Raw genomic sequence first — 15,732 nt, 5'->3', positions numbered from 1 at the left:
TATGGTTGACTCGAGCTTCGATGGCAACAGGTGAATGTGTGGTGTGACTGGATTCTTTCCAATGACGTGGGGGGGGGGTCTTAGGCTGGAAATGGGCCCATCATAACTTATGTTGACACCATTCCTCCTATTGTGGGAGGGAGGGGGCACTCATCCTTGGGAAGCAGTCAACTAGTTGGCTCCATGAGACGTATGGTCACGTAGTAGTGATGCGTCGGCGAGGCTCAAGTGCTCTCATTTGTAGTCACATCAATGGCATGCCCATGACAATATCTGGATAAGTGTGTGTATCCCGGGCACTCCCTTTCATCGAGATGTGTGGAGACTGGTCTCAAGAAGTGGATGACTACCAATTGAGTCTAATGTTTGATGTGGTCTTGAGTTGGTGCATGGCCGCAAATAGTTCCAAGTTTGGCTTGCAGTTATCTCTAGTGAAAACCATGGTAGTTCTACGCGCAGTAATGGGTGACACGGCTTTCGGGAGACATGTTGCCCATATGGTGGCTAGAACACACCACTCTATGGCGGGGGTGAAAAATCCGTGATCTGGTTTTTTATGGCTAGACCTGGTAGTGCCGTCCTTGTGCCGTTGTTTCAACTTTCATTGGTTGTCCCCGTCCATCGAGATCGAAAATCGATGTCTCGGTCGTCTCAGGCTGGACACAACGAAACACACAAGCATGTTATCTTATTGAAGGCGGGTGGTGACGTAGTCGTAGGTGTTTATTTCATACCTTTGTTATGGTTCTACCATTTTTGTCCATCTCACATAGTTTATTCGTTGATGACCTTTTGCCCAGTTACCTTGCATCAACTTTTAAATGTATCGGGCCGCCACAGGTGAAATCGCTCGGCATTGGCGGCGGCGAACAAGGGGTCGCGGAAGCGATGTTGTCTGAGAAGCGGCACAAACCCTCGGTTCGCCAGCGGAGGGAGAGGAATACGCGCACGGAGTTGGGCAGTGGTCACCGGTGAGGTTCTGAGCGCGTCGAGGAAAAGCCCGGCGCTACTTGATTGAGTGGATACAATCTACGGAGAGCAGCAAGTAAGTATGCGCCTTCCGCTTCCATGATTTAATCTGCTTGCTATGGATTGGCATATAACATCACAATGGTGAACGCCACATACATCACAATTGGCCGACGCATGCTCCTTGTCCTACGTTGACCACCACAGCCGTGGGATGGCTGGATCGCGTTGTTCTCGGTCAGATCTGGCTTCCTCGCTTCGGCGGTTGTGGCCTCCATGCCGGGTCTCCTTCTCTCCATGTTGGTGCAGCAGCGGACGTGGATGGCGGTGTGGTGATCAAGATGGCGATGGCTACAGCGACCGCCTATGGCTCCATGTAGACGATGGTTACCGAAAGATCTTCGGAGAGTGTTGATTTCTTCAGATCCGATGGTTCACTTTAGCGGTGAGATGCAAACTATGGTCCAAGACTTGACGCAAAGGGATGGTTGTGAAGCGGTGTCCATTTTGATGTAGCTGCTAGGATCGTGCATAAGTGGTGGCGACAACACATTAGTGACTTCGATGTTAGTGCTACATGCACTCAGTCTCGAGTTTCGGGGTGAAAACCTAGATTTGACCTGACAATGATGGTGTTTTTTTTCCGTTGTTAGCTTGTTGAAGGCATTACTCTAATATCCTCGGACTGATTCTTCAGGGTGAAAACTTAGATTCTGGCCTTGATGGTTGGATCCAGTGACGGCGGTTGCGTCAGCGTCGCTCCCTTCCCGAAGGCGTTGCTCTTGAAGAATTTTGTAGTCTGCGTGAAGTCATGAGATGGTTGGTGCGGATACGGTTTTTGCTATAGTTTGTCGGTCGCGGATTTGATCGCTTTGTCTTTTTTTTTCTCGCCTACATATAGCTTTGGTCATTATGACTTTGCTAGTTGTCGGTGTTTTTGTGTGTGTCGGTGTTGGCTGTGTACATCATTGTTATGCAGAGGTCGGGTGTGTGCTCATAGTGTTGTATCCTCTTGATGCTCATTTTGAGTTAATAAAATCCACCCTTTGTCAAAAAAATGCATACATGGAGTATGTTCTAGTACAATGCAGAATTTTGTTGCGCTTGTTCAATTTCTGAATGTACTCTAGTACAGGGCCACCATCTCACAGTGTTGGAAATGAATGTAGGTTCTTTGATTCACAAGGCTTATCTGCTCAAAGAGTTGGCGATTGTTGTAGGATTTTTGAATTTACAAGGCTGTTCTCCTCTGATCTGGTAGAACTTGAACTTTGTACATCCATATTGTGAGCTGAACTTTCACTGCAATGAGAGATAAGTGCATAGGTCAAGTTATTATTCTATAATAATAATAGTTGCACAGAAAAATAAAGGGAGAAATATTACAGCAATCCAGAGAAGTTTTGCTTCGGTGGCATGTCCATGTCATCTGAGCTTCTCTCGAACATTTCTAGAACTTTTGTTATGGTAGGGCGATATGCAGGCAATATTTGTACGCACCACAAGCCTATTAAGGTCATCTTTCTTGCGATATCCTCAATTTCTGATGTGACTTCACATGCTTTTAGTCCATCATCTTGCGCATAGTGGTCATAAATCCAATCTGGAAAATATTTTTCGCTGGATTTTGCAACAATTGATTTTACGTTTCTCCTACCTCCAACCATCTCTAGAAGCATCATTCCATAACTATAAACATCCGATTTTGTTGAAACCACTCCAAAGGTTCGCGAGTGGACTTCTGGGGCGATGAATCCAATTGTTCCTCTAGTACCAGTCATTGAAACCTTGCTCTCTTTTGTATGACACAATTTAGCTAGACCAAAATCAGCAATCTTTGGGCTAAAATATTTGTCTAGAAGGATATTTTGGGGCTTGATATCGAAATGGACGATACGTGTATTACAGCTATGGTGCAAGTATTCGAGGCCACGAGCAATCCCTATTGCTATCCCATAAAGCCTCTCCCATCCTAAAATTTCTTTGGGGTGCTCTGAATAAATGTACTTATCCAAGGAACCGTTGGGCATGTACTCATATATAAGAGCTCGCTTTGATCCCTCCAAACAAAACCCATATAAGCTAACAACATTAACATGAGAGGTTCTGCCAATGCTCATAACTTCATTAACAAACTCGTCCCCATTTCCTTTGCAGTCATGCAAGAATTTTACTGCGACCAGACTACCATCATGCAGTCTTCCTTTGAAAACAACACCATAACCTCCTTTTCCAAGCTGATCCCTGCAAGAAGATGTTATCTTCATTACCTCTGAATACATGTATCTTTTTGGAGCTAGGGATCCGTACGATACTATCATGGCCTCATAATTCTTCTCGGTGTTGCTGCTAGTCTTCTTGCAAAGGAGAAACCTTAGTCTTTTCCCTTTTTTGCGCCATACCAGGACATAAATACATGTAAAGAGCAAGGCTCCAGCGGCTGATGTCACAGCTGAGATTGAAGCAGATTTCTAAGACCATCAATAGTTTAAATTTCTCAAGTGAGAGTTGCTTGTTTTCAAGTTTTAATTCCAGAATCAATTTCCAATGATTACATAGATGATAGATTTTTAAGGTAGTATTTCAACATAGAAATCACAGCTAGTGAACTACTAATATTTAATTCATTACACATGAGAAAATGGCAAAAGTGTGAGCATACCTATTAGAATAATCTTGCTAGTCCTCTTGCTACCTGGAATATAACACATATATAACATTTATGAGTAAAAGCAATTTTATCCAACAGTACTACATTGGTTGTTTTTCAAAAGAAAATGAATAGCATCGTGTATGGATCTTCAGTATTGTGCCCATGAAGTAAAAAAATAAAAATGCATTGCATGTGAAGAACAATAGAACATGGGCTATATATCTTACTTCCTTTTGATAGAGTAGCTATGTTGATCAAATACAGGATCGACAAATAAAAAGTTGTAGGCCTGTGTAGATTTAGTAGCCAATATGAGCGATCACATAAACTGATGCATTGGATGGTACATTTCAATCTACATGGCAATTAGCAGGAACATGCGTGCTCTGTTAATTTTCCTGCAAATCCTATTTACGAGCAGCATGAACCATAGTGTGGAAAAACTGAAGAATATTTGTTTATGCTACAGAACTAGACTGGAGGCATGCGTTATGTTGAGTTTACACTAGTCAGGCATTTTAGTATCCATAGTGTATAGCAGGTATGCGCATGCATTTCCTGAGGAGCTTCTGCCCCCAATTTCATTTATTCAGTGAATCTGATAAGCCATAGTTTTGTGATCGACCCAAAAGGTTCAATCAGATATTACAATCTCAACCCAAACCTTTTCCATGCGCCATATTCAACGCTGCAACTTATGCACAAGAGCTTAAAATGCTGCTACAAAACACCGTAAAACAACGATCATACCCCTTAACTGAAAAACAGCAGCCACACTAGGAGATAAAAGGAAACATTTACAGCTAGTAGGTATGTGCATGTTGTGTTCATTTTTCTTGTAAGTCCCCTCAACTTAGTGCGCCAAAATCGAAGACTACTTAAAAACTAAAGCGGTGTATCTTTTTTTACGATCAAGCTCACTGTCTCTATTATATAGGTGAACTCTGCCCATAGATGATGGACAAAGACACGCTGCTGGAGCAGTGTCACTTGAAGATATCATAGGCGATATTGATCTTGCAAATTCTCCATGTCCACTTTGCAGCCGCCGGCCATGCACTCAAGAAGAAACCTAACTTCATCACACCCCTTCGTACCCCAACACTGGCATCATCAGAAAGGTACAGTTCCCTGAATCAGCCTTCAAATGTCACATGGCTTGTACGCCGCAGCAAGCCACAGAAATGAGTTATTGAGCGAACGGTGTTGGACCAACTGGGATGGTTTGTGGGTTCCTATGTAAGCGGAGGTGGTCGCACATGCAGGGGCTGTAGTAGAGAAAGAAGAGCTCCTGGTTGGCAGCGCTGATGCGAATGCCAATATCAGAAGAGGTGTCCACGTGGAGTTCTATATCGCACACGCTGTTGGAGAGCTAGAGGTTGGTGACACGGATGGAGTTTTCTGGGTAGGAGATGACGAGGATCTCATCCAGAGAGAGGCCTTGTCTGTGCTGTCGCGGGTGAACTGGAAGGTATGGTAGCCACACTCGGGCAGGTACCCGGCGCAGAGCCACAAAGAATACACGATATGGATGTCCCCGCACACATGCTGCCCATGTAAGCCCTAAACTCTGACCAAATACAAAGGATTTTGGTGGGGAGAAAAATGATAAGCATCCAACTGTGGTTGAACACTGAACTAGACTAAATTCCCTAGTGGACAGGTAACAAGCGTCAAAGATGGATCCACATACCATCAGAACCCCTACCATCAGACGATTGGTGGGCAGAAAGAAGGAAGAAGAAGATATATTTTGGTGAGAAATGTAAACTGCCAACTAGATAATCACATAGGAAAATAGAAGGAAAAGAAATCAAATGTGCGGAAGATTGATATTTCGTCAACTTTACCAATTTTTTGACAAAGACATAAGCGAGAGTTAATTGTTAGATTAAAATTTTAATTAGAGAAACATTTCGCACCTCGCCGAAATGACCGAAATTTCATAAATTCTGTAATTATTTGAAAAAAAGAAAAGAAAAATTCTATCAAATTCTGATGGAATGTTATATTTAAATTGCGGACAGACAATCTTAAAAAAGTTTACCAATATCATAATTCTAGTATTTGTTCTTGAGGGGGAGTAATTAGCCAACGAAACCTCACGGCCTAAACTGGTTGAATCATACTCCCTCCATTCCATAATGTAGTGCGCTCGCGCTTCCCCAGATATAAATTTGACCACAAATTTAACCAACGAGACCGACTGCAGCGGGAGCAAAAAATTTACCACTGATCGGTCTCGTTGGTTAAGGGTGCACTACATAGTGAAATGGAGGAAGTACAAAATGTATGAATATACATGCAGTACTAAATTTAAATTCTTTATTTGAAAAAAAATTAAAAATTCATTAAACCTGGGATTGATATCCTGCCGCTAGAGTTACCTGAACTACGACAGATGATGAGGTCGGACACGCCGTCAGAGCAGCGGCACCCCAGGATATCGTAGGTGGTGTCAATCCGGCCAAGCCCTCCACTCTCCTCGCACGCCCTGCAATCGTCAGCCGTGTACTCGAGAAGAAACCCACTCTTCATCAGCCGCCGGTAGTCCGCCCCGGTCGCCCCAGGGTACCCCAACACCGGCATCATCGACACAGTACAGCTCCCCGGCACCGGCTCCCATTTGTCTTCGGGCTTGTAGCCGCCGGCGAGCAACGCGAACGAATTGTTGAGCGACTCGTTTGCGCAGTTCACGTGCGCTCACGTGGGCGGCGGCTGCCGCGCCTGCTGGTCGGTGCAGTTGTAGAGGAAGAAGAGCTGCCGGTTAGCCGCGCTGATGGTGAATGGCGCGAGGCTGAGGTCGGAGGAGGCGTTCACGCGGAGCTCGATGTCGCAGGTGCCATCGGCGAGCTGGGCGTTGGTGATCCGGAAGGTGCCGTTGTTGTCTCCGTAATTGATCTCCAGGATCTGGTTCGTCCAGAGGGAGTTCTTGAGGGAGGCTGTGCTGTTGCGGTCGCACGTGACCTGGAAGGCGCGGTAGCCGCACTCTGGCGGGTGCGTGCCGCCGAGCCAGAACGGGTACTCGATGCGCAGGCCCCCACACATCGCCGGGTCGCAGGAGGCGGACGATGAACGCGACGTCGGGGGCTCGGTGGTGCTTAGGGCGTGGGTGGCAAGAACAGCACTTAGCAGTACTGTGGCTGCGCAGAGCACGGCGGCGGCCACCGGGACACGAAACGGATGCATCAGTCGATCTTGATACAACAGAATGGAAGATTGAAGAGGCTAACGGCTAGGGGGGAGGGTGGGGTTTGCTCCTGAAGGCGGAGATTGAAGAAGTACACACGGGAGACGGGGCATGGATGCATGATTAATTGCCGGATGTGTGGACTGTTCGTGGTCACCGAAGTTTGACTGAAATGGACATCACCACGGCACTCGCCGGGAGTGGGGTGCTCACCCGCCAGGTCGGTCGACATGGCCCGATTGCCAGTGACCGGAGGGAAGGTCGTCAGTCGTCAGTCCGGGTTTGGGTTTGAACGCCTCCTACCTACCTACTGCTCCGGGAAAACAACACCAACCATTCCTCGTCCTCCATTCTTTTCTTTGGTCGTTACCGACGACCTGAGAGGCAGTCTCGTTGTGTTCGTAGCGTATCTATCATAAATAATACACTGGGAAATGGATCATCACGCGTGGATTATTCTTTCGCGAGTGATTCTGCATCCATCCAGTACGAGGCAGCCTATCCAACCAAATACGGGGGATGCATGGTTTTATCTGGACGAGAGCACACGGCGCGGCGCCAGGTCCACCATGTTCGAGGCGCCATCGCTGGCTGACATGACCAGGAGGCCTCCGCATGACGCTGGCTCGCAGGGCGTCGACGACAACGACGACGAAGCATCATCGTATCATTGTTCTTGCAAGGTACCGCATGACGACAACAACAACGACGACGACGAAGCATCAACGCCGCCGCATGACGGGGGGTGCTAGAGAGGAGGGTAGTGAGCACTGAGCAGAAGCATGGCAGCTGCTGGACATGAAACGGATACATCTTCTTGCAAGGTACTCCCTCTGTTTTTTTAGTCTGCATATAAGATTTGGTCAAAGTCAAACTTTATAAAGTCTGACCAGCTTTGTAGGAAAAAATATAAACACCTACAATACTAAAATTATATGGTATGAAAATTAATTTCATGATGCATCTAACAATATTGATTTCATATTGTGAATCTTGGTATTTTTCTCTATAAACTTGGTCAAAGTTAACTAAGTTTGACTTTGACCAAATTTTATATACAGACTAAAAAGAAACGGAGGAAGTACTTACCAGTGTGCAAACTAGAGATGAAGATCCCTTTTCCAAACCAATGAGAGAGACGAGAAGGAAAAAAATGCGGAGTTGGTCAAAGTATTGTTGTCGTCCACTTGTCAATTTTCCGGTGACATCAAAATCATTGATTAGTCTATCTATTTTTGCGATGTGACACCTGCCGTGGACTAAAGCTTGACCGAATGCACTATTCCACTCCATGTTCTACAGAACAGAGATATCGCTCAACAAAGACAATTATCGCATTTTTCACAATATATAGTTTATCTCTGTGCTCTGGAAACTGCCTTTGTATTTCAAGTTTTCATCAGCTAGTAGCTTTGTTGTGTAATTTTGAGCATTAGAATTATGTAGTAAATTAGGTTTTGTAGGATTTTAGTCTTCAAGATTTTTTTTTTCTATAGGACATATTGGAATCTAAAGATTGGATTCCTTCCAAAAAATTCTGCCAGTTGGTGTTCAGATTCCAAGACAAAATTATCCTTTGGATCACCCTTTTTTTATTGAAAGAAGTCCAAACTATCTCCGGGCTTTGCATCAATTGATATATCCTAAAGAGAACGCTAATTGTGTATGATGTGAGCTAAACATTTTTTACTACCAATTATCCAAGTGTTTTCGTAGTAGTAAAGAATATGCCATGACATTACTTTTTTTGTTGTTGAAGGGCAATCTAGCTCATTCTAACGAGGTAGAAATGTCTGGGGAGTCTGGGAGCCATAGCTAGCATCCCATGTGTGAGCTCTGAGCTGGGTCATCAGCATGCGAATTTCGAAAATGTCCATTAATTTGCTATTGGCCTGTTACTGGACCAGTAAACAAGCCCATGGTGGCTTGTTTGGGCGTAGTGCAGACTTGAGAAGTTCAGTTTTCTGACTTCAAGTTCAGATCAGTTAAGTGTTGAGAGTTCAGATTAGGCAGAGCTGAGAAATTCAGACTTCAGACCAGAATCGATCTTGGTAATAGAAGCCACTTGTTGTTCTGCACCACACCCAGTTCAACTTGTTACCGAACTTCTAATGATGCACTAGTTTCCATGCTTGCCACGTAGTACAAACAGGTACTGAACGTCCTAGCTTAGCTACAAAACTTGATTAAAACTTGAAAGATGATTCGGCGGGTGAACTTACGTGCAGGCGCAGGCGTAGGGACAGGTACAGGTGCAGGGAGAAGTGGCAAATCCCATGTCATGAGGAAGCCATCCCTGATGAGCTGCTTGTAGTGGCCCGTGTTCGTTGAGCTGGACGAGCGTAGCACCGGCACGACGATAGCATCGCAACTCTCTAGAGCGTAGCCGGCATAGTCCCCGGTCGCGTCGTAGCGCACTCCCGAGCGAACATATGCGTTGGCCGCGTCCACACATCTCATCTTCACCAGCGCCCTGTTCCGATGAGCTGCTGTTTCCGTGCAGTTGTAGAAGATGAGGTTTCGGTTGGAGGGGTTGAGCTTAAACGGGAGTCCAAGCTTGCCGGAGGTGTTCCATCTCGGGAACTGACAGCTGCTCTTGGAGACGTTGAAGCCAATCTCCTTCTGCACATCAACGGCACGCAGATTGCGTTCCTCGTAGGAGATGTTTATGATTGTAAAGCCAGTGAACCCAGAGGTCCGGAGAATTGGAATACTGTCGTTGAAACAATCAACGACAAAATCCAAGGAACCACACGATCTTCCATCCTCCCTGTCAGCGATCCAGAATGGATCGGACACTGTGAGGTCGCCGCACCTCTTGGCCAAGCAGCCTCCCACTTGCTGCTGCTCGGCCGCCGCAAGCGCGAGTGGCAGCAGCCAAACCCAAACGAAGACTAAGAACCAGCAGCTTGAAGGCATCAGTTCATATAAGGACTTGCAATTTGTCGCAGCAACAAGCTCAAGGGGGGTCAGGCAAACTGAATCGATGGTCATGCATGGGCTGTGGGGAGATACAGGAGAGAATATTGTTGCTGTAGAATGAATGATACTACTAGTATATGGGGCAATGAAGTCCTTGCCAGTCTTGGTACGTCCACCCATTGGAATTCCTTTTCGATTCCCCAATTGACGGGGCAAGGAAAGGAAAGACCTGGGGCAAAACGTTTGGGGTCGGGGCGCCGGCCGAACCACTCGGCCGGTCGCGCGCGACCCGTGCGATCCCCTCCCATCGTATGGCCAGGCTTTTCCGCGTGGATGGGACACGAGGCTGACGGGGCCCACCAATCGCTCGCCATTAAACGCCCCACGCGGCTGTGCTGTTTCCTCTCTCTCTTTCATCTCGCCGGTCCCTACCTCAGTTGGCCGTCCTCGTCGCCATTCGCCGTCCCCGCCGGCCGTCCTCATCGCCGGTGGCCACCGGCACCGGCCGTCCTCGTCACCGTTTGCCGTCCTTGCTCGCCGTCCTCGGCGGAAGCTGGAACCGCGTTGTTTCCTGCTGCAACCGGTGCCCAGGAGAGCTGCCATCATGGATGGCGAGCATGGTGACGGCGAGCTGCAAGGACGGCGGCGTTGTTCCGAGTAACAACCGCAGACGTCGTGTTTTGTGCTACGTGCTACAACCAGTGTCACATTTTGCTACAACCGGCATCCCATCAGCTACAATCGGCGTCGCGTTTTGCTACCACCGATGCAAAAAAAAAAAAAGCTTCAACCAACGACGGCTGGAGGTGGAAGAAGATGATAAAATGCTGCAGTTTTGCTACATGCTTCAACCGGCATAGATTTTGCTACAATCGGCATAGCATTTTGCTACGACCGGCGTCACATTTTGCTACAACACATAACTTTTCTCTGGTTGCAGTGTCAGGTTGGAGATTCCTTTCTTAACGATTGAAACTTTTTCATACACGGTTGAAGCTTTTTCCGTCCACGGTTGAAGCTTTTGTGTAAACGATTGAAACTTTTTTTGTTTTGAGCAGCCCTTGGTTAAAGCTCTCTCTGTCATCTGGTTGAAACTTTTTTCATCTAAGGTTGAAGCATTTTGCGTCAGCGGTTGTATCTCCTCGTGAATCGCAGTGCCAGTTGAAGCTTTTCCATCTAGGGCTTGAAGCTTTTCCATCCTGGGGTTGAAGCTTTTTTAACAACGTTTGCAACACAGAGGGTGTGCGACGGTTCAAGCCTTGCCTCGGTTCAGACGTGAGCTCGTCTTCGAGGGCGCGCGTCCGGTGATCTTCGTCGCCACAGCTCCGACCGTCACAGCGGAGTTGTGACCATCGCCGGGGGAGCTGCAACCGGCGCACACGCTGCATGCATGCGCCGAGCCAGCATGAAACACAGGTGGCCACCGGCGGCGAGGGCGGCAACCGGCGGCGAGGGCGGCAACCGGTGGCGAGGGCGGTGACCGGGGCCGGGGGCTGCCAAGCCCGGTGGTGCTTCAAGTCTGGGTGCCTCGCTCATCCATGGCGGCTAGATGTGTACACCAGCGGGAGGAAAGAGATGAGCTGCGTTGACTTGATGAGGATTAGATCTGACGGTTAATACACAGGTAAATCGGGCGGCAGTTTCGGCCGGCGCACCGGCGCAGATTACTGCCCTTTCAGATATGTCGAAATTATGGAACGTGTGAATAGTCTCAGTCTGGGATGCCGTGAGCTCTCGGGTAGATGCATACTAGTACTACTTTTCCACAGCTCCAGCCCGGGCGGGAAACGCCAAGCCAGTGTGCGTCGAGCCAGACGGGTACGTGAAAGAATGATTGTCGGGCCCCCTGCACCTCATCTCCTTGTTATTCTAACGTTAGCCACTGCGTTGTGCAACTTGGCCAGGGTAGAAAAAAGTAACTTCTTAAGAGCCATGCTTCGGTACACCCACCTCCACAAACCGTATAACACCTCCGTATGTGACGCATATGAGCTATAATGTATACGTACATAGCAGATCCATCGGCCCATCAGACAACTGGCGCACGTCCCCCCTACATCCTGGGCCTGGCCCATTTATTATTTTATTGTTTTTTAAGCTTCAAAAAATAAGTGGGTGAGCAGTATCAAACACCCGACCTCTTGGTTTATCTCTACCAGCAGTAACCAACTAGGACAGCGCCCTTGTTGTGCCTGGCTTCTTCTTTTATACGTCGTGTTGTGCATCTTATCTGTCTGTTTTTCTTTTTGCCTTTTTTCTTTGGTTTTTTTATTTATTTCTTCTTATTTTTATATTTTTTTAATTTTCTTAAATTCGTGAACTTTTTTTAAAATCCGTGAAATTATCTTTTGAATCTGTGATGTTTTTTCATATGAATGAATATTTTTCAATATCGCAAACTTTTATCAATTTCATGAAATAAATTTCAAAATTTTTAACTTTTTAAAAAATTCTTCAACCTTTTTTCAAGTCGATGAACTTTTTTGAATTTCTCAGCTAACACATGTAATCATATATAGGATAATCTTCCCTAAAAATAATAGGTTAACCCTATTGAAAACTTGAAATTTCACACGAAGTATAAAGTACCTCCTAATTCTTAGCATACATAATTTGAAATATCATTCTTCATAAATCAATATTCCTTTCACGTACATTTCACCCAAACAATTTGAATACCTCGAGCCGTGCGTGGCCATGGGAGATGGGCTACTGATTTTTCGTTGACCAGGATAGGATGCACCGTGATTAGTTTATTATTTTTAGGGGTCGTGATTAGTGTCTATGTGAGCGGCGCACTGAACTTTGTTCCGCAGGCGAGGCGTCCTCCTGGTTATTTGCTAATAACAGATTCACGTTAGATTACATCCATCTTAGGTGAAGGATTTAATTAAATGGATGTGATTGGGTGGTGTTGATTTATCGGTGTACATTTGTTTCAGTGTACATAGGAAGGAAAATGGTGTACTTTTCTGAAATTGATAAACCTTTTTTCAACCTGTGGACTTTGTAGCAGAAATTTTTGCATTTTCTGGAGTTTACTCGATGAAAATGGTCGATAAATGGCCGGACTGACGCAATTTGCATATGGTGTCTGAATTCGTCTAAACCTAGAATGATGCCTACCAAGGGCATGGCTAACTACTAGAAAAGTTGGGATTATTTCATGCATGTACAGAAATAGACCATGTTCAACGGAGGGTTTTCAAGTAGGCCAGAAGAGTCCGTTTGAGAACACTTTTTTTAGCAACTGTCAAATGACCCGGTTTTTCTGTGAGCTTATATGAACAATTAAAGGTAGCATGCCAACTTGTTTTAGTTTTCGACAAATTTTGCATTTTTTAGAGTTCTCTCGTAAGGAATGGCCGATAAACAGCCGGACATGTCGCAACTTGCATAGGATGTCAGAAATCATTCAAAGCTGACATGTGTGCCTACCATGGGCATGCCCACCTACCTGCAAAACTAGGGGTCGTTTCGGATGTCCAAAACTATACCATATTCAATGGAGGCTGTCCGGGTATGAAGGTTCCGTTTGAGAGCACGTTGTTTCTCGACATCCCTGAAATTGCCTCAACTTTTTTCATGACCTTGTATGACCAATTCAAGCCACCATGCCGCGTTGTTTTGGTTTTCAACAAATTTTGTATTTTTCTGGAGTTTTCTTGGTCAAAAAAGGCCTATAAATGGTAGGACATGTCGCAACTTGCATACGGTGTCAAAAATAATTCAAATCTAACATGGACGCCTAGCATGGGCATGCCCACCTTCCGACAAAATTTAGGGTCGTCTCAAGGATGTCTAAAACTAGACCATGTTCAACAGAGGGTGTCAGGGTAGCCCAGAAGGCTCCGTTTGAGAGCACATTATTTCTCGACAAGCTTGAAATGGCCCCAATTTTTTGCATGGCCTTATATGACCAATTCAAGGCACCATGTCAAGTTGTTTCGTGTTTCTACAAATTTTGCATTTTTTGAAGTTTTCTCGACAGAAAAAGGTCGACAAATAACTGGATGTGTCATAACTTGTATACGATGTTGAAAGTTCATGGATTTAAGAAAAGGTTCACCATTTAAAAACAGTTCTTGATTTTTTTTAAAATAGAATTAAGATCAAAATAAAATTGAAAAATAAAAAGGAAAATGGGACAAGCAAAAGCCCCCAAAAAAGAAAACCACAAATTTTAAAAATTGTTCATGTTTCGAAAGATGTTCGGGAATTGTTTGTGTTTCAAAATTTTGTTCACTTTCGAAATAAAATTGCTCAAATTTGGTTCACAAATTCCAAAACTATTTGGCATTTTAGAATTGTTTGCATTTGTTAATAAAATTTTCAGACTTTTTCAGAAAATATTTCATATATATGTACGCTACTGTGTTTTCTTATATATTTCTCGCTAGAACTTAACACAAGCAGTGGTTGGTTGTAGTGGCTATCGGCATGTGCTGTTTGGTGGGAGGTCTTGAGTTCAAATCCTCATAATCTCTCCCTTTTCCTTGTGACCATCTTCGCCTGCACCAGTTCTTTTTCCCAGCGTGCCGCCGCCGCGACCTTCTCCGTGCAGTTGTACAAGATGAGTTCCAGGTTGACGGGGGAGATCTTAAACGGGCGGCCCAGTTTGGCAGAGGTGTTCCAGATCGGTAAGCAGCTTTTGAAGTTGTTGGGCGCGTCGTGTAATAGTTGCAGCTTGCCTAGATCAACGACGCGCAAGCTGTGGTCCCCATAGGAGATGTTGATGATTGCAAAGCCGGTGCTGCTGGCCACGGAGCTCGGTAAAAGCGGGTAGCTGTTGTCAAGGCATGTAAGCTGGAAGTCTGGGGATCCAGGCGAACCACATGATCTTTCCGTCTCCAATTCAGGGACAAAATTTATGTTCTAACCTTTTATGCTAACAAAATCAAGAATTGACCTCGTTTGCGAAGAAATTTTAAATCTGACTTTTTTTGGTCACGCCAACATCCTTGACGTTTGGCTTGCATGGGAGACGCCAGACTTTGTGGCGTTTGGCCCTGGCCCATACGAACCTAGCTGGCGCTGAAGTGGCACTGCCAGACGCCATGCATCTTGGCGTTTGGGCAAACGCCATGGAGCCTAGCGTTTTGAGCCCATCCATTGTGAGTAGACAAGAAAATATATTGGCATTTGGGAGCTAAGCTTCATGTAGAAACTGCGCTGCATGCATGCATCAATAATGGACTTGCTTCCGTCAATAATTGTAGTAGGTTAATTAATCTTATCAGGAAACTAAAAGAATTGGTAGTAGGCTTTTATTTAGCAAAAAAAATGTATTCTAGAACTTAGGAAACCATCCAAACATACTAGACAGTTACACGGGCGCTTACTAGGGTGCTAAGGGCATCTTCAACGGCAACCCGCACGTGCCGCCTCTATACAAGAATTGAAGTTGTCCGCCTCCATGTAGCCCTCAAGCTTGGCGTCGACGGGACGGGAGGGGTGGTGGCCTTTTTGGGACACGAATGGTGATGACCTACCATGCACTACTCTTACTCGTTGTCGGCGGTGCGGAACAACGCCTCGCTCACCTCATCATCGCACTCCATGCAGGCGGCCGCAACTTCCGCCACCCGCTGCCGGTATCGCCAGCGGGCGAGGTGTATCTCGCGGGCGGAGCGGTAGGATTCAAGTAGCGCTTCCTGCTCCGCTAGGTCCTCGTCCGGCGCGGCAGCCCTGCCGGCGGTGCCCTACTCCTCCGCCTGCAGATGCTCCTAGAAGAGGTTGTGGTTATAGTTGGCGTCGGCCTGCGCCTTTCGAAACTGGCCCTCCCGCTCCCTGCACCATGTCCATATAGTGGGCACGGGCCTTGTCGGTGGTCATGGTGCAATAATGCACCGGTGAGGGTGGAGCGGAGGAGGAGGGTGTCACGGAGGAAGAGGAGAGTGGCGCTAGCACGTCGGAGGAGGCATCCACCAGCTGCCTGCCGACCTGCCAGTCGGCAGTAATGGCGGCCATGGCCTTCTTCTACTCCGACGTCAGCCCG

General features: G+C 46.3%; 1 pseudogene; it reads right to left on the bottom strand.

Annotated features, from left to right (window-relative positions):
• Nucleotides 1-2,065: 2,065 nt before the first annotated feature.
• Nucleotides 2,066-6,871, bottom strand: LOC119274576 (annotated as a pseudogene).
• Nucleotides 6,872-15,732: the final 8,861 nt, after the last annotated feature.

This window comes from Triticum dicoccoides, chromosome 3B, assembly GCF_002162155.2.
Source record: "Triticum dicoccoides isolate Atlit2015 ecotype Zavitan chromosome 3B, WEW_v2.0, whole genome shotgun sequence".
Taxonomy (NCBI): Eukaryota; Viridiplantae; Streptophyta; class Magnoliopsida; order Poales; family Poaceae; genus Triticum; species Triticum dicoccoides.
The sequence above is the reverse complement of the archived record's forward strand: the minus strand, read 5'-3'. Positions and strand labels throughout refer to the sequence as shown.